We start from the raw sequence: 27,763 nt of genomic DNA, 5'->3' as shown, positions 1-27,763 counted from the left end.
AATACAGAACTCATATTATGGGGGTAGAAGGGAGAGAATAAAAGCCTGGATGCCTTGAATCTACTTCAACTTTTTCAGTTGACCAATGTCAAACTCCGGTTACCTTAAATCAATCAAGCAGGCAGTGATGTGCAAATATTTGTCAACTGATGTGGCACAAGAACTGACCCATCAGAACAGACACCTAGCAATGAGCATGGACCCAGCGTGGGTAGCCTGTAAGGGTGTAAGCCAGTGGAGCACTACTGCTGACACCCACTGGGATCAAGCTCTGTGCTAAGAAGCAGAGTAGAGGGCAAAGAGAGTTCTAAAAAGCAAAACATTGTCTTTTCCTCGAGGTATTTGTTATTTAGGGTTTTTTTTACAGATTTATTTTTATTTATTTTAGAGAGAGAGAGCAGTGGAGAGGGGCAGAGAGACAGAGGGAGACAGTCTCAAGCAGACTCTGCACTGAGCACAGAGCCCTATGTGGGGCTCAATCTGACCACCTGCGATCATAACCTGAGCCAAAATCAAGAGCCTGATGCTTAACTGACTGAGTCACCCAGGTGCCCCTTATTTGGTTTTTAAAAGAATGAAACTAGCATACATGATGATACCAAGTGATAGAGGACAATAAGATTAACTATTCATAGCTTGGAATTTTTCTCAGTAAAGTAATAACTAAACTTTCACAACTCTATGAAATTAATTAGTACTATTATTATCCCCACTTTACATATGTGGAAACAAAGAATCATTAGTGACTTCTTCTTCCAGTTTTTGTATATGTAAGATAGACAGAAAAAGAAGAAGGTAGACACTTATTAATTGCCTGCAGTGTTTCAGGTATGGTTCCAGGCAAGATAGGTCATGCATACAGATGACCACACTTTAGAAACATGGATTTAGGAGCTGTATGTGCAGGACAAGTAGGAGGGAGAAAAAACTGCAATCAAGGACACTGATTAGAAGTTTGGAAGAGTCTAGTTCAAAGACTGCAGGAAAGAAACTAGGGTGATAAGTAGTAAACTAGCTTCAGTTAACTAGAAAATTCAGGGGAGCAAATACAGGGTAAGTATGTTTTGAAGGAAAAGAGAATAGGGACGTCAGGGTGATGGGAGATCTCTGGAAGAAGGGGCCCCAAGCCTCAACCAGAGGCCAGAGATGGCAATTGTGTAACAGGGCCTTCAAGACAAGCAGATGAAGAAAGGAAAGAAGTGATGTAAGAGGCACTTGAGAAAGAACCTTAGCCACTGATTTATGTGGGGGATATGAGACAAAGGAGTAAAAAGTGATAGAGGTTTCAAATTTCAGAAGTTTGTTATAATAAATAGCTCCCAAGTGGACTCCAAGAGTTAACTCAGCAACCTAAAGTGACTAACTCACTCTAAAGTAGTTTCCTGCCAGATAATCTGAATCAATAAATAAATATTAAATTACTTTACATTATGTAAAGCAGTGCTGGGCACACAGCAGAAGCTAATTGAATATTTATTGATTGACTGACTGCTTAAATAAATTGAGAACCAAGATATGTATAAATCCTAAACTTTTCTTCAGATCAATGTGTTTTTAAGTTTCTGCCCTTCTGACTACCTGGAGGTACCCAAGGCACAGAGATGCAATAGAAAGGACCAGGTAAGACTTAGGCTCTGCCTCTAGCTTGGATGTGACACCTTAAAAGGTCATTTAGATCCTCTGCACTTGGGTGTCCTTGCCTGCTAAATGCTGAGATCAGACCAAATAATCTAAAGTATGAAAATTCAAATTTCACAAATATATATCCACCTAAAGCATTAGAAGAAAAAGAAATGAAGCATTTTGCACTGAGCAGAGCTTGACAATTTTCTCCAAAGCCAACAGAAATGCATCTCACTAAATAGTAAAGAAGATAATCATGGCATTTCTAGGCTTTTTGCTATAAGAATCCTGGCAATTTTCACCAGTTCAAAGGGACTTTCCCATCAGTTTTGATTCCCATGATTTCACACTCATGGAAATTTCCTCAGAGAAGCTGTTTCTTTGGCAACTTCATGCTCATGATCATCTTAGTATCAATAGGAGCTACGCAGACATGTCAGCAGGGGAATAGGCCTCTTCTGGGCAGTGGGAAAAAGGAGCTGTCTCCTTTTATTACCAAAAATAAATACAGAAGACACAAAAGATTTTTACTATACTTGTCACATATGGTGAAGTAAGTTGAAGATGAAACTAAAATCTCCTCCATAAAACAAAAGGCTTTGTGTGTGTTTCAAAGGCATTTTATGTTGCATAACATGGAATTAGCTCTAGCTCCAGCCCTTTGAGCTTCCTGTATACTGTATATAATAAATATATTGTCTAAAATGAAAGTTTATTGAATTTCTTATACTCACCCTCCCCAGAAAATAGAACACCATTTAAAAAAAAAAGCTGAAAGGAAACATTTGGAGAGAACTTGTCTATAAACAATGAAGTGCCTTAAACAGTGAACAGTTTCAGCAAGTTGTACCTTTGGTCAAACTCATCATACTTTGGCTTAGTATTTGCTGTATTTCTAAAATCTAGACCTAGCTTTGATTCATTACTGTCTGCTTAGTCCCATGCCCCTCAGAGTATGTTCCATGGATCAGCTACAACAGCATCATCTGGGAGTAGAAGTGCAGAATTGTGAACCCGACCCAGACCTACTATGCCCAAATCTGCATTTTAACAATACCCCAGGTGATTTTTATGCACATTACCAATGGAGAAGTACTGCCCTAGTCTATAGCTTCCATCTGGTAGACATAATGTTTAAAAGTGGCTTGAATATTTGGAATGGCAGTTTTCCTTTCTGGGAAAAAACTCTGTCAAAACTGGGACTAGACCCTAGTGACAGAGAGTAATAAATTATAGCATACCATCATTAATATATGAAAATGTCAGCAGAGACCAACTATCAGTGAGGGTGATTTTGGGGCTCCTCTATCCACATTCTCTTGACACAGCCTTCCTGTGACCAAACACGCACTTTTGAAAGATGACTGGGGTTAAGAGTGCAATCTGGCCACAGAAAGGAGAAAAGCTCGCTGACCCATGCTGGCCTCTGACCTTGACCTCATTAGCTAACCAAATGAGCTAACCAGCCATGGACATCAGAGAGCATTACATGTTGATTAAGCCAAAGCATAAGAAAAACCAGCAAAAGATCAGTTATTGAGATGTTTCTACCATGATCACCCAAATTTTTAACATAATATGAGAAGCACATATACAAAAGGAAATTCAGTTAATCTTGGGAAATACACAAATATACAAAGCTTCTTTTCTTTCATAGCTCTCTAGTCTTTCCCTTCAAAGCACTTAAGACAAATTATAATTACAAATTTATTTTTATGTTTAGTCTTTTATAATAGTTCTATCACTAAATTCCTCAAGAGCAGAAAACTTCTTCCTTTGGTTCACCGAATATTTGGCAAGATCCCTGGCACCTACTACAAGGTTCAAGAAACATTTGTTGAGTGACTAAGTAAATGAATAGTGAATGTGAATCATCTTTCTAAAACCAAACCTACCTAAAGTATCTTATAACATTCAATAAATTATTGAATACTCTATTTTGCTAAGGATTGGATATACAAATTTTCCCTGTTAGAACCTTACATTCTAGTGGAAAAGATAGATTTATAATAACATTAATGGCTAACATTTCAGTCAGTCTTCCAAGCATGTTACACATATTAACACATTGATCCCAACAACTCTAGGAATAGTAAATGTTATGGTTATCTCTATTCTGCAGATGTGGAAACTGAGACTTAGAGAGGTTAAGTAACTTGCCCAAGGTCACACATCTAGTACAAGGTGCTAGCTCTTAGCCACATTCTTAATAAGCCATTTGGAAACCTGCCTTTTACTAAGCCATGAGAAGCGATCAGAGAGGTATGTACAGAATCTACAGAAGCGGAGGAGGGCCAACTAGTTCCAAACCCAGCCTGTGCTCTTCAGATAATCTCCTGCATGCTTTTCTAGTTATGAGAGCAAGCATTCAGTGCCTGGTGAAGGATTCCCTGGGAAGGTCTGTGTGGCGGGTGCACGGTGCAGTCCAGTGCTCCCTTGGGGTTGGAATCAGCCCAGAGTCAGGCTCATCTTCCCTCAGCTTGCTCTTTTCAGCCTTGGTAGTGACAGAGATCTCAGTCCAATAAAAACACCTATTAACCTACACTGTGAACTTGGTGAAGGAATCAAGCGGTGGCTTCAGTGGTTTAATGAATTCAGAGGAAGTGGGAATGGGAGATCAGTGACATCCAGATTCAGAACTTAGGACACAGCAGGATAGACACTCACTCACCCAGGGACAATAAATACGTGTAACTGTTTTCCCTCTTGATCACCTCTGCACCTTCATTCTCCCTTTCTCTCCACTCTGGGGAAGGACCTATCTTCTCTAGTCTTGACACACAATTAGGGTCTTTCAAGTGGAATCACTTCCTTTAATTCCTGATAGGTTGTGAGTGTGACCTCAGGTTCCGCTTCATGTGTTTCATGCTGAGATACCGTCACAACTCAGATTTCCCTTCCAGGGCTTCACAAATTACTCCGTTGTGTGGATTACATAAAAATATAACTCTCAGTTCCTCGAAGTAGTTCAACAGAACTTGGGATTTAGGGGAAATTATGCACTTTGGCACAATTTTTAAATAACTTGATTAGACCAGTTAAGTTCTAAAAGGGAAAATGCCACTCAACTCAAGTCTTCTGTGAAGCAGCTATCTCTAATTAGTTCCTTGGTCACTGACTCAATAAAACAGGGACCTTTTTCTAAGGGATAAGTCATAAGAAGTAAAATAAAAGAAACCTTCTACTATGTTAAAAGCTACCTCATGTAGTCTTGGTACACTTTGCCTCTTTCTACTTTCTCTTTTCTTATTCCTTTTATACTTGAATAAAAACCTGAGTTTTTATTCAAAAGAAAATCTCTTCTAATAGCGATTCCACTTACCCCATGGGTTTGGTTGCATTCCCGCTTCCCCTCTTTCATACCAGCCCCTCCTGAATTCTTTCCTCTCTCTACTTCCCCTCATTTGCATTCTTTTCCCACCATCACAGTTTGTCTTGTTTCTCCCCCTCCTGTGTACCTGGATGGTAAAAAATGAATAGTACAGGGTGAGAGTATTTTTCTATGTGCCATTACATCTATCTCTATTCATTCTGCTCTATGGCTATGTTGTCGGGGAATTTGGTCATTCCTTGGAAAACACAACCATTGGCTTGCAACTCAGTATGAACAATCTCCATGATCCCCATTGTTTTCAAAATATAGCATATAAACTTGTAGCCATATCAAATGGAACTGACGACCATAGTGAAAGCCAGATAGCTGTGAGCTCAGCATCCTTCCCTGCAGTGGCCTGGATGGAGGGAGCCAATTAAGTTAGGGCACAGTGAGTGGGAATGGGCAGGGGACACAATGGTAGTAAATGTTCTTATTAGAGACCATTCTGTTTCTCTCATTTGCTCTGCATGGCCTATCAGCAGAACCTGAGAGCTTTAAACTCGACACGAATAACTAACAACTTATTTGTGATTTTCTAGCCATGTCTACTGTCTGTGTACCTGAAATATTATTGTTCTGCTCCTCATTTCAGACAAGAATTACTTGCAATGTGTCACTGCCTACGGCACAAAAATTGAATATGAAAACTCAATGAAATTTGGTAGAAATATAAATGTAGCCATACAATGTTTCATTATTAAACTTATGCAGAATGGCTTAAATACTTTTAATACTGGGGTGATATCTTCCCAAATTTAACTTTTACCTAATGCTTGCTAATAAGAATAATCCTGTGTCAACTGTACTTCAATAAAAATAAAAAAGAATAAAAATAAATAATTAAATCTACTTAAAAAAAAAAAGAATCTGAAAAACTACCTTAAGTTTTCATTATCTTTCTAACCAACAGTGCTGTCACCATGGTTCAACTCTTCAGCCCACTGAAGGCATAAACAAAACTATCTGGCAATTTTACTTTCACTGTGAAATACTGACATCACTTACAACCAAAGAAAGTATGGATGAAATAAGTACAGCTGAGTGGTTGGACTGAGGTGGTATAGCACTGATACATCAAGTTTTCTGCTAGTAGTTTTTCTAAATCTATTACCTTATTGATATAAAATATAATTGATAATTTCCTATGCATGCTGTAACAAAGAGAAATCAAGTTGGAAGTCTGTTTCTTCCAAAGGTCTTCTGCACTGTCACTGTTCAAAACAAGGTCTCTTTCAACAAAATGCCCACATCCGATGAGCGATGTTGAAATGCTAAGTGATTTGTAATTCCTAATAATAACTTTCATTTTGTCAATCCCTTTCTGCCCTTTAGCATCCTTCAAAGCTTTAATGATCCATATAATTAAGTTATAACTCAGAATGAGAACTTACTAGAAATATAATCTACAATACCAGAAATATAGATTTTGGGTTAAATCAAAGCAATGCAATTTAAAGACAAAAGGCTGAAATTGAAATTGGGGGAGCTTGGGCCTGAAACAAGAAGTGCTTCTGATAAAGAAGTGAGTTGAAGATGTGTGAGAGGACAGAGAACCACACCCCAGAGGCCAAGGTCAAGATTAATTCACTTTCTAACCAAGACAGATGAGAATCATTGCACAGGAGCCCACAGAGATGAGGACCATGCATCAAGCCTCGATGCCTACGGATCTCAAATGCTACAAATGGCTGTGGAAAACTCATCAATTCCGTTTCAAAGGGGGCAGGCTTAATGAACAGGGTGCAGGGCTAATGCAGTCACGTAGTTCAGACGTGTGGGACTTTCTGCCCAAAGAATAAACAGTGTCAGATTCATGCTACAAACAGAACTACAGGGAAAAGAAAAAATAAAACTGGGTTTCATCATCACAAAGCGTGTTGCTATTTTGTCATCTGGGAAGAAATAACAGCACAACTGCCCAGCTGACACATTTGGAGGATGTCCTCCTGTCCTCAAAGAAAAGGGTTGTCTGATTGAAGAGAGTGGCAAGTTTCAGTCTGGATTCACTGCTTTCATATTTTAGAAAAGGTGAAAAACGTGAAGATATGAAGTGAGCATGAGCAGGAGTGTGTGCAAATGCACACACCCAACCTGACAGTTAAACATATACTGAAGATTCTTGCTGCTAGACAAAGCAAATTAGCCATGCTGTTCTAGGTGGCCGGAGGACAAAGGGAAGAGCTGCCCTTTCCCCACCCACCCTTCATACCGGTGGGGAGAAAATATCTTCTGGCTATTACAGCGTAGGAAGCACTTTAGAGGTTGATTAGCCTGGTCAGGTCCATTCTAGCATAGCATTTTAGTAGAGCATGCCCGTTAGAATTTCTAGACTGATGCCTCAATGTCTGCTCCCCTGACAATTTAAGACACCTACCAGAGATCAGAATCTCTCAATATTACATGTTATCCACAGATCAAAATATTTGGTCATATCATAACTCCAGCTCCATCTAGCAGTTTCTGCAATAGTTCAGCTCTGACCCATTATCTGTAATGCCAAGAATTCATCTCATCTTGAAATTGTAAAGAAATGGCCAAAATACAGATTAGACAGAGAATGCCCTCTAGGTTTCTCTTTCTACCCCTTAGACACTTTTATTGTATCTTTCTTATATCCTTTTAGTCACACTTTTTTATAATTACAATACTCTATAGCTCTATTGCACTTTCAAAAATACAAGAGAGGTTTTCCTAGACGCCTTTGCCAAATGTGGAGAATCTATACAGTGGGTAACAATTTACAAAGTACCAACTCAGTTTTGTTTGGTTCATGCTCTCTTTGATGATCTGTAAGCCATGTGAGGTTACCTTAGACTCGAAGCCCCAACGTGAATTGTTGTTTTGCTTTGATAATGACAGTACTACCCACCCATGTGGTCTTCCAAGATGAGTTATACATTGGACTACCAAAGAATTACTGAAAGACAGGACACCAAAATCCCAGTCCTGTCTGTTGCCCAACCCTCTGGCATCCCAACATTGTTAGTGCCTTTTCTATACTTCCTAGATACTCTTTCGTCCCCTTGAATGTAAGGAGATACTCAAAAAGAAATGCTGAGAAACAACAGAGAGGTGGGAATGCGCCTGAAGGACCTTGGAAGAGACGAAAACTCTTTCTGTGAAGCAGAATGCCAGGAAAGAGCTTGCACTGTGTTAGGAATACCAACTGAACAGGGTTCTAGGGAAAGGCGTTTTTAAAATTACATTTTTGTATTTATGCAATCACCATGCAATACTTAAAGTTAGTAGGGAAAAGACAAGGGAAAGGCAAATAGGCCATATATTCCACATACTCAAATTAAAGATTCCCACTGTAACTTGTTTGTGCTATACTTTATACACAGGAATTTAGGACAATATAACTCCTTCCTTTAAAAACAAGCAGTTTTCCCTTCTGGCCACCACACCATAATACAATTGTAACCCTGGCGTGCGGGATGGGCCCCACGGAGCCTGCAGCCTCCCCTTCCTCACAGCTCTGGGAGCTTCCTCCACGCACTGTGTGTGCTCTAAGAGTTTGCTTTGACTTTGCCTGTTTATAGAACTGAGGGAGGAAGAAACAGAGCAATTGTGAAGCTTGTTAAGAGGCAGTTCATATGATATTAAAGGTGACCTTGCCACTTCCAGTTCTATTTATTCTACTTCCTTCCAAACCGGAGTAAATCCTTCCTTTCAGGGCAAGAGCACCGCTCTGTGGATGTCGTCTGTGGGAACGGAGAAAAGTTCAAGCCCTCAGAGGTTATTCATTACCCAAGTCTGGAAATATAGTATTTCCCATTTGCTCACATGTTAGGTCTGTAAATCACTGCTACTTGGCAGAGGGAGCAGACCTTTGTCTGGTGAAAAGCAGTTTTTGTTGTTGTTTACTGATAAAAATAATCTATTCTAGTGAGGCTTACTTTTGTCACACCAGGGAGCTTTATAAGAAAAAAAAAGTAATGATCCCCCCCTAAAAAAATTACAAATGCAGACATATACACATACATGGATTTATACATACATATATAGAATCCATACTATTTGGATTAGCATATACATATTAGCATATGTATGTGTGTGTGTGTGTGTTTCTTTTTTTTTTTTAATGTAAGAACTTCTTTTGTGAACTTGGCCACAGCACAACCTGCAAATACTAATCACCCAAGTACCTAACCCTGTCAGAGAGGTAACTACACTTTACAGTCTGGTATCAGTTGGCCACGGTGGTGTTTTGTGTTGTAGTCTGTTGCAGTCTTCAGGAAGTAAAGGCATTTCCTGAAGGTCCACAAAAGCCAGCAGGTGTATTGCTAAGTATAATAGGACATGTAGGTTATACCAGGTGGGGACAGAAAATGCCTTAGCAAGACTTAAGCTTGACTATTTTGAATAGTAGTTCAGCTGCTCAGCTTATTAACTTCCTCACTGATAGCATCGAGGCATTTTCATCATTAACATGAATGGCATTTATGCTGTCTATTGAATCTGGGAATGTATAAATCAATGTGCATCATTAAAACTCTTTCAAAGTCTTTTCTTCCCACTGAAAACATTTCATTTTTATTTTGCCTCTCAATTATCTGGTAATCTCCTCTCTTCATTTTGTTGACAAATGTGCTATTTTTAAGACCTACTGATTAAAACAGATGTTATTGGGATGGTCAAAGAACTGATAACTGATCAGAAGTGCTTACTTTCTTTTGCAAAGGTCTTCATCAGTTTTCCCTCTTGGTTAAAATTCCTATCTACCGCTCTTCCAATAATTGCGGGGGAGGTAAATGTGGGGGATGACTGCAATTCTGGTTCATCATCCTGGTCTCCCTGCTCAGACCACTCCCTCTAAGTCCTGGTCTTCACTAGTCTCATCATCGTGCCTGAGATGGAAGGTTTCAGGCCCTGTGCCACACAAAAAGGAGGCACCAAAGAGTGTCTTTGGCACTTGTCAAGTTCATCCCATGTCTGCGGAGAATATTAGAATTTAGCTTCAAGTGCACTTCTGCATTATTCACCACTCATTCACTCATTCAACAAGCAAACCCAACATGCTTTATAACTATGAGGAGATATAAATCTGAACAAGATTGGCCCGTCTTCAATTGGGTCAAAACCTAATAGAGAAAATAAAATATATATGTATATATATTCAGATCATTCGAATACAGCACAGAGTGTGAGAAAGGCCATAGAAGATAACCAAGCAATAACAATAATTGCTACGAGGGTTCAAGAAGAGAATAAACCCTTCTGTCTGGGTGATGTAGTAGAACATCATTATCACATCATGTTGGGTGGCTTACAAAACTGGGTTTTGAAGAGGTGAGACCTCAGAGATTAAGGAAAGGCATTCAGACACTGGGAAAGGCATGAGCAATGGCCAGGAGGCAGAAAAAAAATGTAGAGAATCAGTTCAGGGCACAAAGAACAAGTGGTCCTATTTGGAGGATTACAGACTATCTGCAGAAGGGGTGATGAAGGAAAGGGGATTGACCTTGGGTAGAAGGGACTGACTTACCTAAAACACTCTGGAAGATTTGTTACAGACCACAGTTTCTAGGTTTCCGGGTGAGTGGACTACTACTATTCCTTCCGTAGTCTAATACCTTTTTTTTTTAAGATTTTATTTATTTATTTGACAGAGAGAGACACAGCGAGAGAGGGAACACAAGCAGGGGGAGTGGAAAAGGGAGAAGCAGACTCCCTGCTGAGCAGGGAGCCTGATGCGGGGCTCAAGCCCAGGACCCCACGATCACAATCTGAGCCCAAGGCAGATGCTTACCCACTGAGCCACCCAGGCGCCCCTACCCTAATACATTTTATATTTATTAATCTATTGTTGGGCATTTATTTCTTTACTGATTTTTCTCAATAATAACAAAGTGCTGAGGAATATTTTTATATGTATTTGCATATACCCATACTATTGCCTTAGAATATATTCCTAGAAGAATTGATGAGCTATAGAATATGAATTGTTCTCCAGCTATGGTGAACCAAGGCAGAACCAAGAGCACTCTACAAGCAGGAGGAGGAGGCCCCAACATTTGGTAGTCATCTAAAATCTTTATCAATTTAATAGGCCCAAAACAGTTATTGTATTGCTATTCTAATTTTCATTTCTTTGACTACTAAAGAGGTTAAACATTTTTATTAAATATTAGTGGCCATATAGCGACAATAAAATCCTTTAAATTGGATGTTGTTAGTAAGAAGTGAACTAAAAAGAATGCACCAGATTCATTTTCATTTTGCTTCCTGAAATGAGACTGTAAAACTATTGATCTTGAAACTACGTTGCCAGGAAAATAAGGGAGAGTGTCATGATTTTCCCATTGATTGCATCCACCCTCATCTTCTGTCTTCGTTTGACGGGGAACAGCTGGCCTTTGAAAATTGGCCATGCAGTAATGCATTGCACAAGAAGCCCAGTTCTACGCCTTATCTTAGGCTCTTTGAACCTTGACCTCTTTTTCTTCCAGCTCTTTGAAGCCTCATTAAAATTTATTCTTCTCTGAAGGCATGTATCATATTTTGCTTCAAATAGGTACTTATCTTTCCCTTCTACTAGGTTATAAGTTTCCTTGAGAGCCAGTTATTTTGTCATATTCATGTTATTCTCCCACAATGCCTAAAATGCTGCCTCTGGTGTTTTTGAATGGAAATTAATGTAACGGTTCAAAAAGTATTTATTTCCTTTTCTTGAAAACAATTATCTTTTTGTTGTCCTTGGGATCTCTTATTCTTGGGAAAAGTCCCCCACGTGAAAAGAAAACCTCAAAAGAAGTAACCAAATTAAATAGCACAATGAATTAAATAATGTCATGAATACATAAGTAATATCTGAAGAGGATCTATTTTCTCATTTCTAGAAACTCTCCCCTTCATGGGCCAGCTGACACCGAAACATGAAATTATTTTGTATTCCAGTGGGTGTAAATAGGTACACACTTTTAAAGATCCTTACCTCTTGATTCCCAAATTTTTTATATATTTATGGAATGTTTATTTAAAACTCCAGATTGAAGTGGTTTCTAAACAGAATTCATGTTTCATTTCTCCCCTGAAAAGCTTTACCTCTGTTGAGCACAGGGTTTGTGAAATGGAACCTTAATAGCATACTTAGCAAACGAATAGTTGCCAGCTGACTAGCTATTGATTTAATGTTCTATCATTTCCATGGTTCAATCACGCCTACCACGGTGAATCAGTTGGAGCATCCTCAATGAACCAATAAATGAGCAATATCCCCCACCAAAGGGATATGTTTCCTGTGTGGCAAAGGCACACATAACTTATCACAAACAATGTCAGGCTCTAGTACAGCACTGATTTACCTTGGATCATCTAGCCTTCTGTTTCCGGTAATGGTTTATTCTTCTAATTGGCACCTGCCACACACCAGCTTTTTGTTTAAATGTTTGGGTATGTGATCTATCTCTGCTTGAGGTCAGGGACCATTTCTTAGACACTTCGTCATTTTCTATTGCATATATTGAGTGGTCAATAAATATTTGTCAAGTGAGAATTATATGTTAACACAGAATAGGGCCAGAGTTTGCTATACGCCTGTGGTTCTCAATCCTGGATGCCCCTTAGAACTACCTGGGGATCTTTTTCAAAAATACCCAGACCCCATCCCTGAGCTGCAGATTTATTTGGCTCTAAGGTAGGGTCTGAGCATCCTACCCAGACACTGTGTTTAAAAGGCTTCACAGGTAATTCTAATGGACAGTGAGGGCTGAGAGTCACGGCTATGAGCCATTGTGATATAAGAAGACAGGCAGGCAGATCAGCAAATGGCCTAAGTAGTACCATTTTGCTTTCCCTTAGAGCAGTTCTCAAAGCATGACCTTCAGATCAGCATCACCAGCAGCATCTAGCAAGTTGTCAGAAATGCAAATTCCCAGCCCCTCCTCAAACCTAGAGAATCAGAAACTCTGTGAGTGAGATCCAGCCCTTCAGATGAACCTGATGCCTATTGAAGCTTGGGAATCACCACAGTAAAGACATACGCTGAACTAGAAATGATAATGCTGTGAGTGTCTCAGAGAAAATGATTTCAAGTATATTCAACTCAAAATATATTTCAGGCTATGCTTCATGAAACAACTCTCTGGTCCACAGTTTTTCTCAGGCTTATCCTTTGGGCACCTAAAAGAAAGTAAATTTCAGCAATAAAAAATACTATTAAGACCAGACCCTGGAGAGGAGTACAGTCAACATTCCCTACACAGAAATACTGGGCCTGGAGGAGGGAACAACCACATCTTATGAGCTCCTGCCCCATTGCTCTATGCTTTGTGGTGGCCCTTACTGCTTTGGCAAGAGGTCTGTTACTCAACTTTGGTTGCCACTCATTGTAAAATCAAAGGTGGCAGGAACTCCAAACCATGGGCCCAACTTTCTAACCAGGTTTGCCAAACTTCTTAAGAAGCCAGGATCAGAAGCAAGTGTTCCTTTGCTCCCCGACATGGGGGCATGTGAAGGTAGAATAAGAACACCCTCATCCTGTCTTCCAAAATGTGCTTCCCCGAGGGCTCCACAGTGGATCTGACTCAGCCTTGGAGGGTGAGGGGCAAGAGAGTTAGTAGCAGTTGGTGGCGGCAAGAGGGAAGTGACAAAGGGAAACTTGGGGGTTGGTGGCAAGAGCAGAAGTGGTGACTGGCAGCACATGATGTGGTGAAGGATGATGCCGTGACTGTCACACTCCACCGTGACAGGCTCCTTGTCTGCGACACCTTTATCCAGGATCCATCAAAGGAACAGGCAGATTGGGACTGCTGGCTTAAAACTGATTAAAGTCAGGTTGGTAATGCGGACCTGTGAGCAGATTTCTCCAAGTGCAATCTCTGTGCTGCCTGCATTGAAAAGACCAGGGCACTTGCTAAAGCTGCGGCTTTCTGGACCCCACCCTAAACCTACTGAGTCAGCATTTCTGAGGGCAGGAGGTCCAGAAATCTGCACATTAAACAAATCCCTCAGGTCCTTAAGATCTGACTTTCACAAAACTGCCCCAACACTGATTTGAAGGCTGAAGTTATTTAATGTTCAACATTGACTCTATGTCAGGAAAGGTGGGAGATACAGAAATAAGTCTTAAGATATGGTCCCTCACAAAGAGGAATTAACCACAACAATAGTAGTAATAGTAGTAGCAGTAGCAGTGATAGATAAATACACATTAAATTGTAACAAGGTAGAACGAAGTAGGAAAAGTAACAAGGGAGGCCTGTGAGCATTCAAATGAGAAAGATTAATACTCAGGGTTCAGGAAAGGCATTGGGATGGAGGTGGCTTTTCAGAGGTTTTTTTAAATAACTTTTCCTTCCTAAAACAGGAATACATATATAGTATGTATTACTATATATAGTATATATAGTATGTATAACAGTGGTCTCTGTTACTTGTAGACATCTGAGACCATTCTTGGAGGAATGGGCAAGAGCAGGATTCCGGGTAGGGGGAGCCGCATAGGCAGGGCTGTGTATTGACCAGTATCCCTGCCTCCTCTGGAGTTTGCTCTTAGTAAGAATCCTCAAGGGCCCAGTAGTTAGGAAGCTGGGCTGCCTTTCAGACTAGCAGATGCTAAATTACATGTGCTGTGTCCAGTGATATTTTTTTATAATTTTTGTCTGGTTCCATAACATATATAAAATTGAAGTATCAAATAATTAGACAAATAATGATAAAACAGGAGCACCTGGGTGGCTCAGTCGTTAAGCGTCTGCCTTTGGCTCAGGTCATGATCTCAGGGTCCTGGGATCGAGCCCCACATCGGGCTCCCTGCTCCGCGGGAAGCCTGCTTCTCCCTCTCCCACTCCCCCTGCTTGTGTTCCCTCTCTCTCTGTCTCTCTCTGTGTCAAATAAATAAAATAAAATAAAATAAAATAAAATAAAATAAAATAATAAAATAAAATAAAAGAAATAATGATAAAACATAGTGCTGCTTTAAGGGAAAGAGTATCCAAAAAATAAGGTAGAAGGATTGAGGGATGGCTAGATGGCTAGGTATGTGATAAATAAGCTCAGTGAAATGGTAACTGTAGAATCTAGGTAATGGTGTTCCCTGCAAAAATTCTTCCAACTTTGCTGTTTATTTGAAATTTTTCCTACTAAAATTAGTGGGGAGGGGTCTGCTTCCATAGGTCATATGACCTTGAGCCAATTTCTACTTGACTTGTCTGGGCTTCACTGTGCTCAGCTACCAAGGGCGTCGAACTAGTCAATCTCCAAGTTCCCTTCTGGTTCCCAAATTCTCTCATTCCCTCTTCCTTTCTGACAGGGAACCCAAGGGTTACTACCAAACAGAGGCGGTCGCCTAACCTACCATGACTTAGCTCAGCTAATAAAGGTAGTTAATCTTCCTCCATACCGTGGCAGGGATGACCTAACTCGGACCCAGACAGAGTTACACTGCCGTCTGTGGTTCTAGAGCAGGTGCCATGCAAGTCAGACCTTGAAATTTGTTTTGAAACCGACCACCTGTTACTGCGATTGTGTGGCTGTTTTCCTGGCTTATGGGATTTTACTCCAGCTGTTGTTCTCAGGCGAGAGTTTATTTCCTCTAGGAATCACCCAGTCCACTTGCCCTAAACTTAGTATTTGTGTGTAGGGATCTTCCGGAGACTGATTCAACTACGCAGCACTGAATAGTCAGCCAAAAAGATCTGAAGTCACCCACAGACTTCAGTAACAGATTTTTTTAAGAGGGAGAAGTAAGAATCCTCTTTCAAGTGTTTTGTTACAGATAATCATCTCTTTGAATTTTGCTTCAGGGAGAAGGAGCGAGAGGATCAGATTTATGGTTGCTCCTGGGTTGGTTTTCCTTCTGCTAACACAGCATTGTGCTGAGTCAGCACTGCCCTGCCATTGGTTGTTCGGCTGAAAATTCTCACGCCCGTACAATTTTGTTGCAACTTAAAACTTGTCAGGCAAAGATTCAGTTTTTCTCTGATAGTTTGAAGGGAATGATACAATTTTGGAACTGGAATGGACTTCAGTGATTCACTAGTACAGCCCTTCATCTTAGAACTGAGGCAAGAGCAGCTCAGTGACATTATTACAGAGACTCGCTTAAGGTCATAAATCTTGTTAAGGACTGAGCAAGAAATCTATTTATATTGCAGAATGTACTTGTATAAAGGGAAAATAGCAAAAAGAAGTTTAAAAAGCTGTGCTTATAAATATTAGGTTAATTTTCTTTAAAAAAAAAAGCCATGATCTTTTAGCTCCCTATTGATACCTAACAAACCACCACAAAACAATTTATTATTAGAGAACAATTTATTATTATTTGTTATTTTTATTTTATACATTTTTATATTTTATATAATTTGTTATATAAAATAATATATTTTATATTATTTGTTATTATTATTATTAGAGAACAGTTTTTTATTATTTGTCATGATTCTGTGAGAGAGAATAGTATCTGGCTCCTCTAGGCAGTTCACACCTAGGATAGTTCATGCAGGTGCAATCAGATGGTGGCTGGGGCTGGACATCTAAGAAGGCTTTTTTATTCACCTGTCTGGTACCTGAGCTGGGATGGCTGGCAAAGCTGGGAGCTGGTCAAAAGTCTCTTTCTCTCCATGTGGACAAGGTGGACTTCTCACAACATGGTGGTCCCAGGGAGTCAGATCTCTTACATGGCAGCTGGCTTTCCCCAGAACAAGCATTTCAGTGGACATCGTGAGGCTTCTTATGACCCAACTTCTGCTACATTCTGTTGCCTACACAAAACAGGCCTAGGTACATGGGAGGAGAACTATAAAAGGGCATGAATACCAGGAGGCAGGGCTCATTAGGGACCATTTTTGGAGACTACCTACTATACAAGATATCACCACTACTCTTTAAAGATAATATGTTTTAATATTTTGCAAACAGAGTACAAAGTCATTTTAAAACCTATGGCTTCTGCTAGGGTAACACTAGGGGCCACGTGAGATGGATGGAGGGACATGGAGTTTGGAGTTAGAAAAGCCTGAATTAAACTAAGCACTATCACTTACGAACTGTGAGACCTAAAGCGAGCAATTTAATTACTTCGAGTCTAAGTTTCAACATGCATATAATTAGAATAATAGTTACTTCAAGTATTATTGGTAAAAATCAGATAGATAATGGGTGTTAAGCTCTTCACACCTAAGAGTTGCTCAATACTTATCAGTTCCTCTTACCCCCAAACATCTCTGGAATCCAGAAATCTAGCCAGGTATTCACTGAATGCATGTTTGAGGGTGTCTGATGGAGCTGATTCTACGTTAGGAGGTGGAGATTCGAACATTAATAAGACACGTTCCTTTCCTTTAAGGAGTTCGTGCTCTGTTGAGGGAGAAAAAAAGCATAAACATACATGCAACCTCGTGAGCGAGATAGTCTAATGAAGGCAGACTAGATGTTAGATTGGCAGCACAAAGGAGGGAATGGTCCATGCTATAGAGGAGTCCGCAGGGAAGGCTTCACAGAGAAGAGAGTACTGAGCAGTATCATGAAAAACAGGTAGGAGTTTGCCATCCCCGGGAGGTGGGGAAAGAAAACTCAATGAAGCCGCTGCCACGTACAAAGGCACAGAAGCACAAAACCTCATTAAGTAGTGAACACAGCTCAGCAGCACTGAAGCCAGGAACAGCGGGACATGAAGTCAGGTAGAAGCATAACCAAGGGGCTGAAGCAAGGGATGAGGAAGGCCTGAGGTGGCACTATGTAGTGGAGATGAAGAGGAAGAGAGGGATTAGAGAGAGACCTAGGGAGTAAAATGAAAGGAGTGCTTGGCTATCCAGAAGGAGGAAGGAAGGAATCCAGAGACCATGCCTAGATTTCTGGCCAGGATGACGCAGTGGGTGGTATAGTTATTAGCTTATTGAGTGTATCCAGGAGGAATAATGCATGGGGTAGTAATGAATTTGGTTTTGGACACACTTAAGATATCTGCAGGGCTTTCAGAAGAGAGCTGTTTCACGTACAGTTGAATTTATGAGTCTGGAGTTTGTAGGAGTTGCTTGGGCAGGAGAGAGAGACTGGGATTTACCTGACAATTTGGAGAAGTCCTTGTAAAAGTTAATCTTTTCCAGGCTAGCCAGGTAAATAAATGATGTCTGAGGTTGTAATGATTGCTTAAACAGCCATAGCTTTTAGCTTGAAAGACTTTTTTTTCTAAAATTTTCTTCTTAACTAGAAGACGTAAGCAAAGGAAAGTTAAGTACAGCAGTGGTAAAGTACTATAGGAGTACGCCAAACAGGTGAAGTATCTTACAACAATTCTCACAGTAGGAAAAAAATTTTTTTTAATTCTTGCATCGTTAACTAGCAATACCTACCAAACCTTAAGTGATGGTCCATTTAGTTAATTCCATAATAATCACAACTAACTCATATTACCAAAACAGCCCCTTGTCACGGAGTTTGTTTCTCCCTCACTTACAAGAGCAGCAAATAGAGTCAGGGTCTAATAAAAGTGACGGAATTACTGAGACTTTGCTTTAACTATTTTCACTAAAGGTCAGTATCATTTGTGCTTACTCTTCTCAAGACCCCATAAAAGCAGAGCATTAGCAACAAGGGGCTATGAGTTCTAATTCTCATTCCTCTATTCTCTAGCATGATTGGTTCTCAAACTTTTGGGAGCTTTCAAATCTCCTAGAAAGCTTACTTCTTTTTTGAATCCAGATTTTGGAGCCCCAACCTCACTTATTCTCATTCAGTAGGTCTGGGATAGAGCCCAGGTATCCACAATTTTAGCAAGTATCCCAGGTGATTTTTTTTTTAAAGATTCTATTTATTTATTTGACAGATAGAGACATAGCGAGAGAGGGAACACAAGCAGGGGGAGTGGGAGAGGGGGAAGCAGGCTTCCCGCTGAGCAGGGAGGCGGGTCCGGGGCTCAATCCCAGGACTCTGGGATCATGACCTGAGCCGAAGGCAGACGCTTAACGACTGAGCCACCCAGGCGCCCCTCCCAGGTGATTCTGATCAAACTATATGACCATAGGCAAACTGAATCATTTCTTAGGGCTCAGTATCCTCATCTGTAAAATGAGAATGACACCTGCCTTGCCTACTTTTCAAGGCTTTTCTGAAGTCCGGATCTACAGTGATATATGTGAAAGGGCTTTGAACCCTATGGGTTCTCTACACAGGTAAGATGTCGATACTGTCTGGGGCAAGGCATCAACCACCTAAAGGCCTTGTTAAGACACAGGTTGCTAGACTTAAAAATTTAAGGTAATTGTTAAATTTCTGAATCAGAGTTCGTCAGTATGTCTAGGGTAGTGCCCAAGAATTTGCCTTTCTACCAAGTTCCCAGTGGATGCTGATGCTTCTGATCTACAGACCAGGCTTTGTGAACCACTTATGTGGGACTCAAAAAGCATTGGTCTCAGGCCAATTCACTGAAAGCTGTTGAGTTGGTTCTGAGGGTTCCTGATCTTACCATATAATTCTCTGGGCATAGGTTTTCACTGTTCATGATCCCCAAAACTTTATTCATTAATCCAAAAAATATTTTCTGAGCACCTTCAATGTACCAGCCATTGCTTTTGGCACTGAAAATACAACCCTCAACAAAACAGACCCAAAAATGAGTTAATAAAATGATACCAGATAACAAGTGCCATAAAAAAATATGAAACAGAGTAATGGGATAGATCATGGCAGGGTTGGGGGTGGTTCTTCATATAGAGTGGTCAGGGAAGTCTCCTCTAAGGAAGTAACATCTAAGCTGACACCTTAATGACATAAAGGAGTTTGCCATACTAAGAGGGGATGAGAGCACCCCAGGCAGAAGGAATGGGGAATGCAAAAGCTCAGAGGCTGGACCTAGTGAATGAGCAGTAGGATGTTATGGGATAAGACTGGAGAAGTGGGCAGGGCCAGAGAATGTAGGATCCTGCAAGTTTTGGTGGTATAGATTATGAGTCAGGTCTATAGTAGGGAACAGACCAGCCCTTCCCAAATTTTAACATGCATGCAAATCACCAAGGATTCCCTTAAATGCAGACTCTGACTCAGTAGGCACAGGGCAGGGATTGACAGTCTGAATTTCTTTTTTTTTTTTTAAAGATTATTTATTTATTTATTTGAGAGAGAGAATGAGATAGAGAGAGAGAGCATGAGAAGGGGGTAGGGTCAGAGGGAGAAGCAGACTCCCCGCTGAGCAGGGAGCCCGACGTGGGACTCGATCCTTGGACTCCAGGATCATGACCTGAGCCGAAGGCAGTCGCCTAACCAACTGAGCCACCCAGGCGCCCAACAGTCTGAATTTCTGCTAAGCTAGGTGCTGCTGCTGCTGGGAACCAGACCACACCTTGAGTAGCAAGGGCACAGAAGAAAACGTTAGGAAGTAACTAGGTTCTGTCATCCCCCAATCAGGGAAAAGTGGTATTTTCCCTGAAGTGTGGATAAAAGTTAAAGGGAATGGTGAAAGATGGGGACTGGGGAAAAATCACAATGTTGGGGAATTTCAGACACTAAAAATTATTATTCAGGAGGAACTATGGTGTTCCTTCTAGGATACAGGTAAAAAGACTAAGACATTGTCACCAAAATAAAGAATCTGAATAAAAAAAGAATTCTCTTGGTAGTTTATTTAGAAGCAGCTGGAATAGATTTCCAGAGTGAGTTTGTCTGCTCATGGTTTAGTGCTGCTGCTTCTTCCTTGGCCCCACCAGCCCTGCTTTCCCCCTGCTTGCAAGAGTAGTGACTGTTTCCACAACCTCTTTAACCTCCTATGGCTCCCTGTGGCTACTGCCCTCAGCCGGAGCTCAAAGCTGCCCGCCCCTCCCTCTCTTATGCATTCTCTCCAGCCCTGCTAACCAATGCTGCTGGCCCTTCTCCCTCCATCCCCCAGGTAAGGGCCATGGCCTTGGTTGGAGAGAGAGGAGAAACAGAGGACTAACAAGGGCAGGGAGAAGAGGGTAGAAGCCCATATCCTCCGCAGCACAGCCTTGAAAATACAGCCAGAATCTGCCTCCCCTCTTCCCTGCCCCTCCCCTCTCTGGGGACGAGGGATGGGAACAGAGTAGTTTTATGTTATAGGCCATATGGCTTTTTCTTTTAAGGAATAATCTTCCTAGAATGCATCCAGAAGCACGGCAGTCCAAAAAAACCTTAAAATCGGATGCCTCCTTGCATAAACTTCTATACCGCACGCTAGCTCCCTTGTTTGTTATCATTAGCACGTGTTTCCCCCAAATTTCCTGTTTTTTAGATGATTTGTGAATTGGAAATTTTGTCCATGGAAGGAAAGCCACATTATTGAAGCTGTAAACAATAGAATGACTATGGCTTTAATCCTTTGAATAAGACTTTGTTTCCCATTGACTGAAAACTTCCTAAAGGAAGGAAAGCTAGGAACATTCAGGAAGGATTTGTATTTTATTTTACAGCAGCTTTGTGAAGGGGGAAAATCATTTGAAAACCTTAGATTCCCTTTCCTGGTTGATGGACATCAGAACGCACAGCCGTGCTGGGCTCTGGCTGCAGACCGTGGCTCCCCGCCCACCAAAGACTTCCTGACCCCAGTGCCAGCTTTGTTTTGTTATTGTCACACTGACACCAACAGACGTTCATCCTGTGCCAGAGTTTCGTATATTCCTGGGACAGGCTAGGGACAGGTGCACCCACTGTTTGTCTCAATTTATTTACATGGACCAAAAATGTTTCCCTAATATAGTCCATACATCTTATATTGTATACTCCATAATTCACAAATTATCTGTTCATTAAAGAGATGTAAGCATAACAATTGCAAAATTAGTCATCATCCACTGAACTTTTAAATTACTTTAAATCCCCTCCCCCAAGAGCTATATTTTCATTTGCTTGATACACCAACAATCATTTTCTTTAAAAATGAAGCGGGATTAATTAGCCGAATCATCCTTACAATTTGGGGGAGCGGATCTGTGGAAAAGAGAGGCTGGCCTTAAATCCCAAAATGCTGATGTGGCCACTCCTGCTTTGTGCAAATTCTGTGCGGGAGGCATAAATTATTGAGCCCAGTACACAGGCTGTTAGGCTTCATTGCAGAAGCCAAAAGGGCCTCCTGGACAGCTGCCCCTTCAGAGATTCTGAGTGATATCATCCTCATTTATTAATCCCCACTGAATGAAGAATACCACAAGCCCCCCTGCCCATGGCCATCAGCCCTTAGGGCTCTGCCTCAGGTATGTGTCTGGGAACGTAATTTAGATATTCGTCATCCTGAGAATTATATCTCAGGTTGGTCTCCTCCATAAGTGACTTCCCAGAGACAGAAGGTACAGCTGAGGTTAGGCTTTGGTGTTTGTGAGCTGTAATTAGAGAAGGCAACGCCTCTTCATCCACAGAGTCCTGTCTTTATGGCATCTACCTGTGCCAGTGGGAACAGCCAGCATCCCGCTCTGTTAGAGACACACTGGGGAAAAGAGACTGGGCCTTGGTTGGAAGACAGGATCCATTTCCAGTGTTTTCCACAATTGTTCCTGCTTTGTCTTAAGTCAGGGAAGGCCTCCAAGTTACTTTCAATAGAAGATTTAAAAGGCTGTTTCTATATTAGAGTTTTTTTAGGCTTTTGTCCAAACACGGACCCTTTTTTTTTTTTTAAAGATTTTATTTATTTATTTGACAGAGAAAGACACAGTGAGAGAGGGAACACAAGCAGGGGGAGTGGGAGAGGGAGAAGCAGGCCTCCCGCTGAGCAGGGAGCCCGATGCGGGACTCGATCCCAGGACCCTGGGATCATGACCTGAGCCGAAGGCAGACACTTAACGACTGAGCCACCCAGGCGCCCCTCAACATGGACCCTTTTGACAGTCTTTTGATGATTATGAATCATTTCTTCCCCCAAAAAATGCACATACATGTACACACACAAAATGTGGCACACCATTTCAAGGGGTCATGGACTCTTGGAGACCAGTAAACCTCAGATTAAGAACAGGCGATCAAGACTTAGATATCTTTTAAAACTAGAGAAGTCAGTTTTATACCACATACCTCCAGAGCATTTAGGGGATGAAAGTAGAAGGGAAGGGCCTAAAAGGTAGTACTTTTCTAAAACAGATCGTGGCAGTTGCCTCTTCCCTGAGCAGCCATTATGTAGGAGAGCCTGAAACACCAGCTTACACTCTAAGACTGAATGGTATCTTGTGGTTATAGAGATGTCGAATATATACGGTCTATGTAATAATAGGTACCCTGATGGTTGCTGGGTATATAGGAGGCCAAGAGCTCTGCCCGTAGTACTTATTTATTCCTGACAACAGCCACTCAAGGTAAATATCACTAACCTGTTCTACAGCTAAGGGACATTGAGGCGGAAAGGAGAAAGCGACTTTCCCAAAATCACACAGCGATTAAGCAGCAAAAATGGGGCCCTGACCCCAAAACTGTCTGTCTCCAGAGGCCATGCTCTGAATATAGCATGAGAACGCAGACCTATTGAATTTCATAATTAGCTTTTTTATTTCCCTTAGAGTTCTTGAGGCAGTTATCAGGCAGGATAGGAAGCAGACGGACTTTAAGACTACTTGACGCAAAACCCCATGCCCTTTCAGTGACAGCTCTAGCAGCTACCTAGAAGAGACCAGAAGGCAGCAGTGCAGCTGGACAGGGGCACTGAGAGCCTGTCTTAAGGCTGCAACTGCTGAACAAGCACAGAGGCTTTCCTCCACTCTAAGTCTAACAGGCACGGCTTTGGCTGCCTCCGGCCCCTGCCAGTAGAAGCTGCAGTTCTTCCTTTCCTTCAGTCTGATAGGTGCCGAGAGGCTTTATGCCGCGTTCCCGCCTGGTGCTTGTGGTCTGGAGGATGAGTAAAGAGCTCTGCCCCAGACCGGCACTCCTCTTCTGCTCCCTCCCCTAGGTCGCTGCCTGCCTGTCACTCTGCTGCCCTCTGTGGAGGAGTGGGGATGAGGAACCTGTGGTTCTCTCCTATCCTCAACTGCGAATGTAAAAACAGTCAAGCATTCAGACTTTTCTAACGTTAGGCTTTTCTAAACATAAGTGGTAGCTTGGGACGCAGTCCAGAATCTACTATACATGAATGAAGCAATCAAAGCCTTAAAGGACTTTCTTAGCCAAAGTAAGAGGATCAAGTAACATAAGTCAAAGAAACATCACTTACCTCAGTCACTTTAGGATTAACCGGATGAACTGGAGGCAGTTCATCATAGTGGCTAAGTGTGTGGCTCTGGAACCTAAGGCTTGGGTTCTGATGGTGATTCCACCACTTGCTGTTGGACTTCGTACAAGTTACTTCATCTCTCTGTGCCGTGGTTGTCTTATCTGTAAAATGGAGATAATAGTACTGAGCTCAAAAGTTGTTCTAAAGATTAGATATATTAATAACTATATTATAGTTAAAACAGTGCCTGGCACATCATAAGCATTCAAAAAGCGTTCATGAGTATTAGTATGGTTATCATTTGGCCATTTCCACTGAAGCATGAGCTATTTTGTCCATAGAGCTAAAAGGAGATTGTGAAGACCCAGAAAGTAAGTTATACCTACTTCCTTGCAGAGGTCTGAGGGTGGTGAGGTAAGCTGGTAAACTTGGCACAAGGCCTCAAAAACAAGATTAGTGGAGAGGCGTCTGGGTGGCACAGTCAGTTAAGTGTCTGACTCTTGGTTTCAGCTCAGGTCATGATCTCAAGTTCATCAGATGAAGCCCCATGTCAGGCTCTGTGCTCAGCAGGGAGTCTGCTGGAGATTCTTTCTCCCTCTCCTTCTGCCCCTCCCACTAGTGCATTCTCTCTCTCTTTTAAATACATAAATGAATAAATCTTTCAAAAAAAAAAAAAAGATTAATGGAGTCCCAGTGGTCCAGGTAGGCATTGCTGCATTACAAATTATCTCAAAACATAGTGGCTTAAAAGAGAAGCAATTTCTTATTTCCTATGTCTCTATAGGTTGATCAGGCAGTTCTAGTTTATAGAGTGTTGGTTAGTGTCCTGAGTTGTCTAGAATAACCAAAATGGCCTGATTCACATCCCAGCTGGAAACTCAGCTGGGATTGTTGGCCAAGGTCTTTGGTTTTCCTTGATGAGATCTGTTCACATGGTTTCTAGGGCTCCCTCCCAGTATGGCAGCTGGTTCCAAAAAAGAACATTCCAAGACATTAAGGCAGAAGGTACAGATTTCTTAAGGCCCAGGCTTGGAGTTTAGACAGCATCATTTGTGATGCATCCTATTGGTCAAAATAGGTCATTGACCAGTCTAGATTCAAAGGGAGTGACAATAGGGGCACCTGGTTGGCTCTGTCAGTTAAGTGTCTGACTCTTGATCTCAGTTCAGGTCTTGATCTCAGAGTCATGAGTTCAAGCCCCGCATTGAGCTCCACACTGGGCGTAGAGCCTACTTTAAAAAACAAACAAACAAAAAAACAAAGGGAATGACTATAAACTCTACTTCTTGATCAGGGAATAGCTAGCACATTGCAAAAGAACATCTGGGATGGGAGATATTGTTGCAGCTATCTTTAGAAACATGATCTACCATAACCCAGGGAATAGTAAGAAACTAGATTTTCTTAACAGTGTTTGGATTGAGTGACTCAATGAGGAAGCCGGTCTGAGCTTGGATCACCAACTTACCTACTAAAATGAAGAAGTAAATGGAATTAAATGTTTTAATTTAGCATAACTTGTTTATATATGACTTACATAGGGTCATTCTTCAGAATATAGAAAACAGTTCCTTTGGCTTAAAGTTATATTCGGAAGCATAATGAGAATAAAGGACATAGGTTGGAGAAAATAATTTTTAATAAAGAGCATTTTTAAAGTAAAAGCTTTTCCTTAAAGAAATGGTAGATGGTAAAACCACATGCTCCCTGAATAGAGACATAGGTGAGCTTATAGTGAAAAACTGAAAGGTAGTATGTTGAAGTGAACAAAGTAGAAGACAACAAAGAGCATCTGAATAATAAATAGGAAAAGTCAGACAAGAGGTCCACAAGAGTCCTGTAATTGCCATTACTGAAATTTTTATTTTTCCCCACCTCCTGGCTCATATACAGTTCTTTTAAAAGTGTGGTATACTTTACACTTACTTTGTATTTTACATTTCAATTTATTGGGGGAGGGGGTCTAAAAGTATAGAACTTCTGGACATGGCTATAGTAAGGCATGGAATTATAAAATAAGATTGGAGGTAATCTAACCAAATGAATTATTATTTACCCTGACTGTCCAGTGCCTCATGATTGTAGAAAGTCTGGTCTCTGAGATAAGTTAGAAATGGATAATGTTAGAAATACAATAACAGAAAGATTTTGGTAGATATTTCAATGTTGGGGAGAAAAGAAAGCAGTAAGAAAGGACACCAAGGTTTGGGGCCTGGATGATAAATGAATGGTGATGGTTCCTGGAGTGATTAAGAAGCTAAGCAGAGGGGAAAGTGAATTGCATACTGCAGGGGAAAACAAGTTTGTGACTTAAAGAATATTTTAAAGTAGCAGCTAGCCAGTAGTTTTCTAAACATATTGATATCCCTGGCTTACTTCTATATGGGAGAAGGACCCCACTCATTCTCCTTATATGAGACTATAACTTTTTATTATTCATTTTACTGTTTGTCATTTATTGAGTTGTTTCTACCCAGTGTGTTTACAGCTCACATAAAGTACTGAAGACAATCAAATATACAGAAACAAGGCTGGAAAATGCAACTCCCCCAGTGAAAATGGCATTATCTAGTAGCAGCTGCACACTGTAAAACAACTGGAATCACTTCGGATAGAAGGCAAATAAAAAACAAGGGAAATGAGTATACAGATGCCTCGATGGAAAACTTATTTTTTAATAGGAGGTGGTTCTAAATGGGCCATCGGGAAAAGAGGGTAAGTTGTCTAGATGAGAAACTAGATAATCCATCAAGAATGGAATGCAGAGAAGAAAAAGGTAAAGTTCTCATGGGAACAGGATATAAAATTGATGACAATGGGGCCTTCGTAGAAAATGAAGAGCAACATAACAATGTGTGCTGTGTATTATTTGCATAAACTACAAAGAACTTGGCACCGTCTGCATCTTCCACATCACAATCATGAACGAGGAAGTAAGAAAAAAAGGGTTTTAAGCAGCCAAAGTAGGGGCTGGAGTATTCAACTTTATTTAAGAGAGTCTCCAGGACCTCACTCTACAAATAATTTCAATAAGCTCAGCTACTATCTCTTTTTCCAAACCCAACCATTTAAAATGAGATTCAGACTCAACATTTACATGTTATCTTCTACAGTCATAGTTCACTCTTGTTGAGCATTAACTATGCACCAAGCACTGTTCTAAATTCCATACGGATCAACTCATTTATCACCAGTGCAACCTAACAGGTAAGGACTAGGATTATCCTCACTTTACAGATGAGGAGATTGGAACACAAAGACATTTGTAAAAGTACCCAAAATCACACAGCTGCTAAGTGGTAGAGTTGGGATATGAACCCAAGCTAGTCAAGTTCCTCCATCCTTTAACAACTAGGCCAGCCTTTCTCAGACTTAAGTGTTAAATCAAAGTAATGTAAAGGGCTTTTTTTTTTTTTTTTTTTTTTAAAGTAGGCTCCACACCCAACGCAGGGCTTGAATTCACGACCCTGAGATCAAGAGTCCCATGCTCCACCAACTGAGCCAACCAGGTGCCCCTAAAGGACTTTTAAAACACAGGATGCTGAGCTCCACCCTCACAGTTTCTGATTCAGTATGTCTGGGGTGGGGCCAGAGACGTTATATTTCTAACAAGTTCCCTGATAATGTTAGTTTGCTAGAGCTGCCATAACAAAGTACAACAGACTGGGTGGCTTAAATAACAGAAA

General features: G+C 41.0%; 1 long non-coding RNA gene across 1 annotated transcript in view; it reads right to left on the bottom strand.

Moving 5' to 3' along the window:
* The window catches only part of LOC118555290 (uncharacterized), a 154,415-nt gene that overhangs the window by 111,686 nt on the left and 14,966 nt on the right, over positions 1 to 27,763 (bottom strand). The window contains exon 2 of the long non-coding RNA XR_004926881.2: positions 24,078 to 24,238. This is a non-coding gene — a long non-coding RNA (uncharacterized LOC118555290). The remainder of the gene's footprint in view (positions 1 to 24,077; positions 24,239 to 27,763) is intronic.

Source organism: Halichoerus grypus, chromosome 4, assembly GCF_964656455.1.
Source record: "Halichoerus grypus chromosome 4, mHalGry1.hap1.1, whole genome shotgun sequence".
Classification (NCBI taxonomy): Eukaryota; Metazoa; Chordata; class Mammalia; order Carnivora; family Phocidae; genus Halichoerus; species Halichoerus grypus.
The sequence above is the reverse complement of the archived record's forward strand: the minus strand, read 5'-3'. Positions and strand labels throughout refer to the sequence as shown.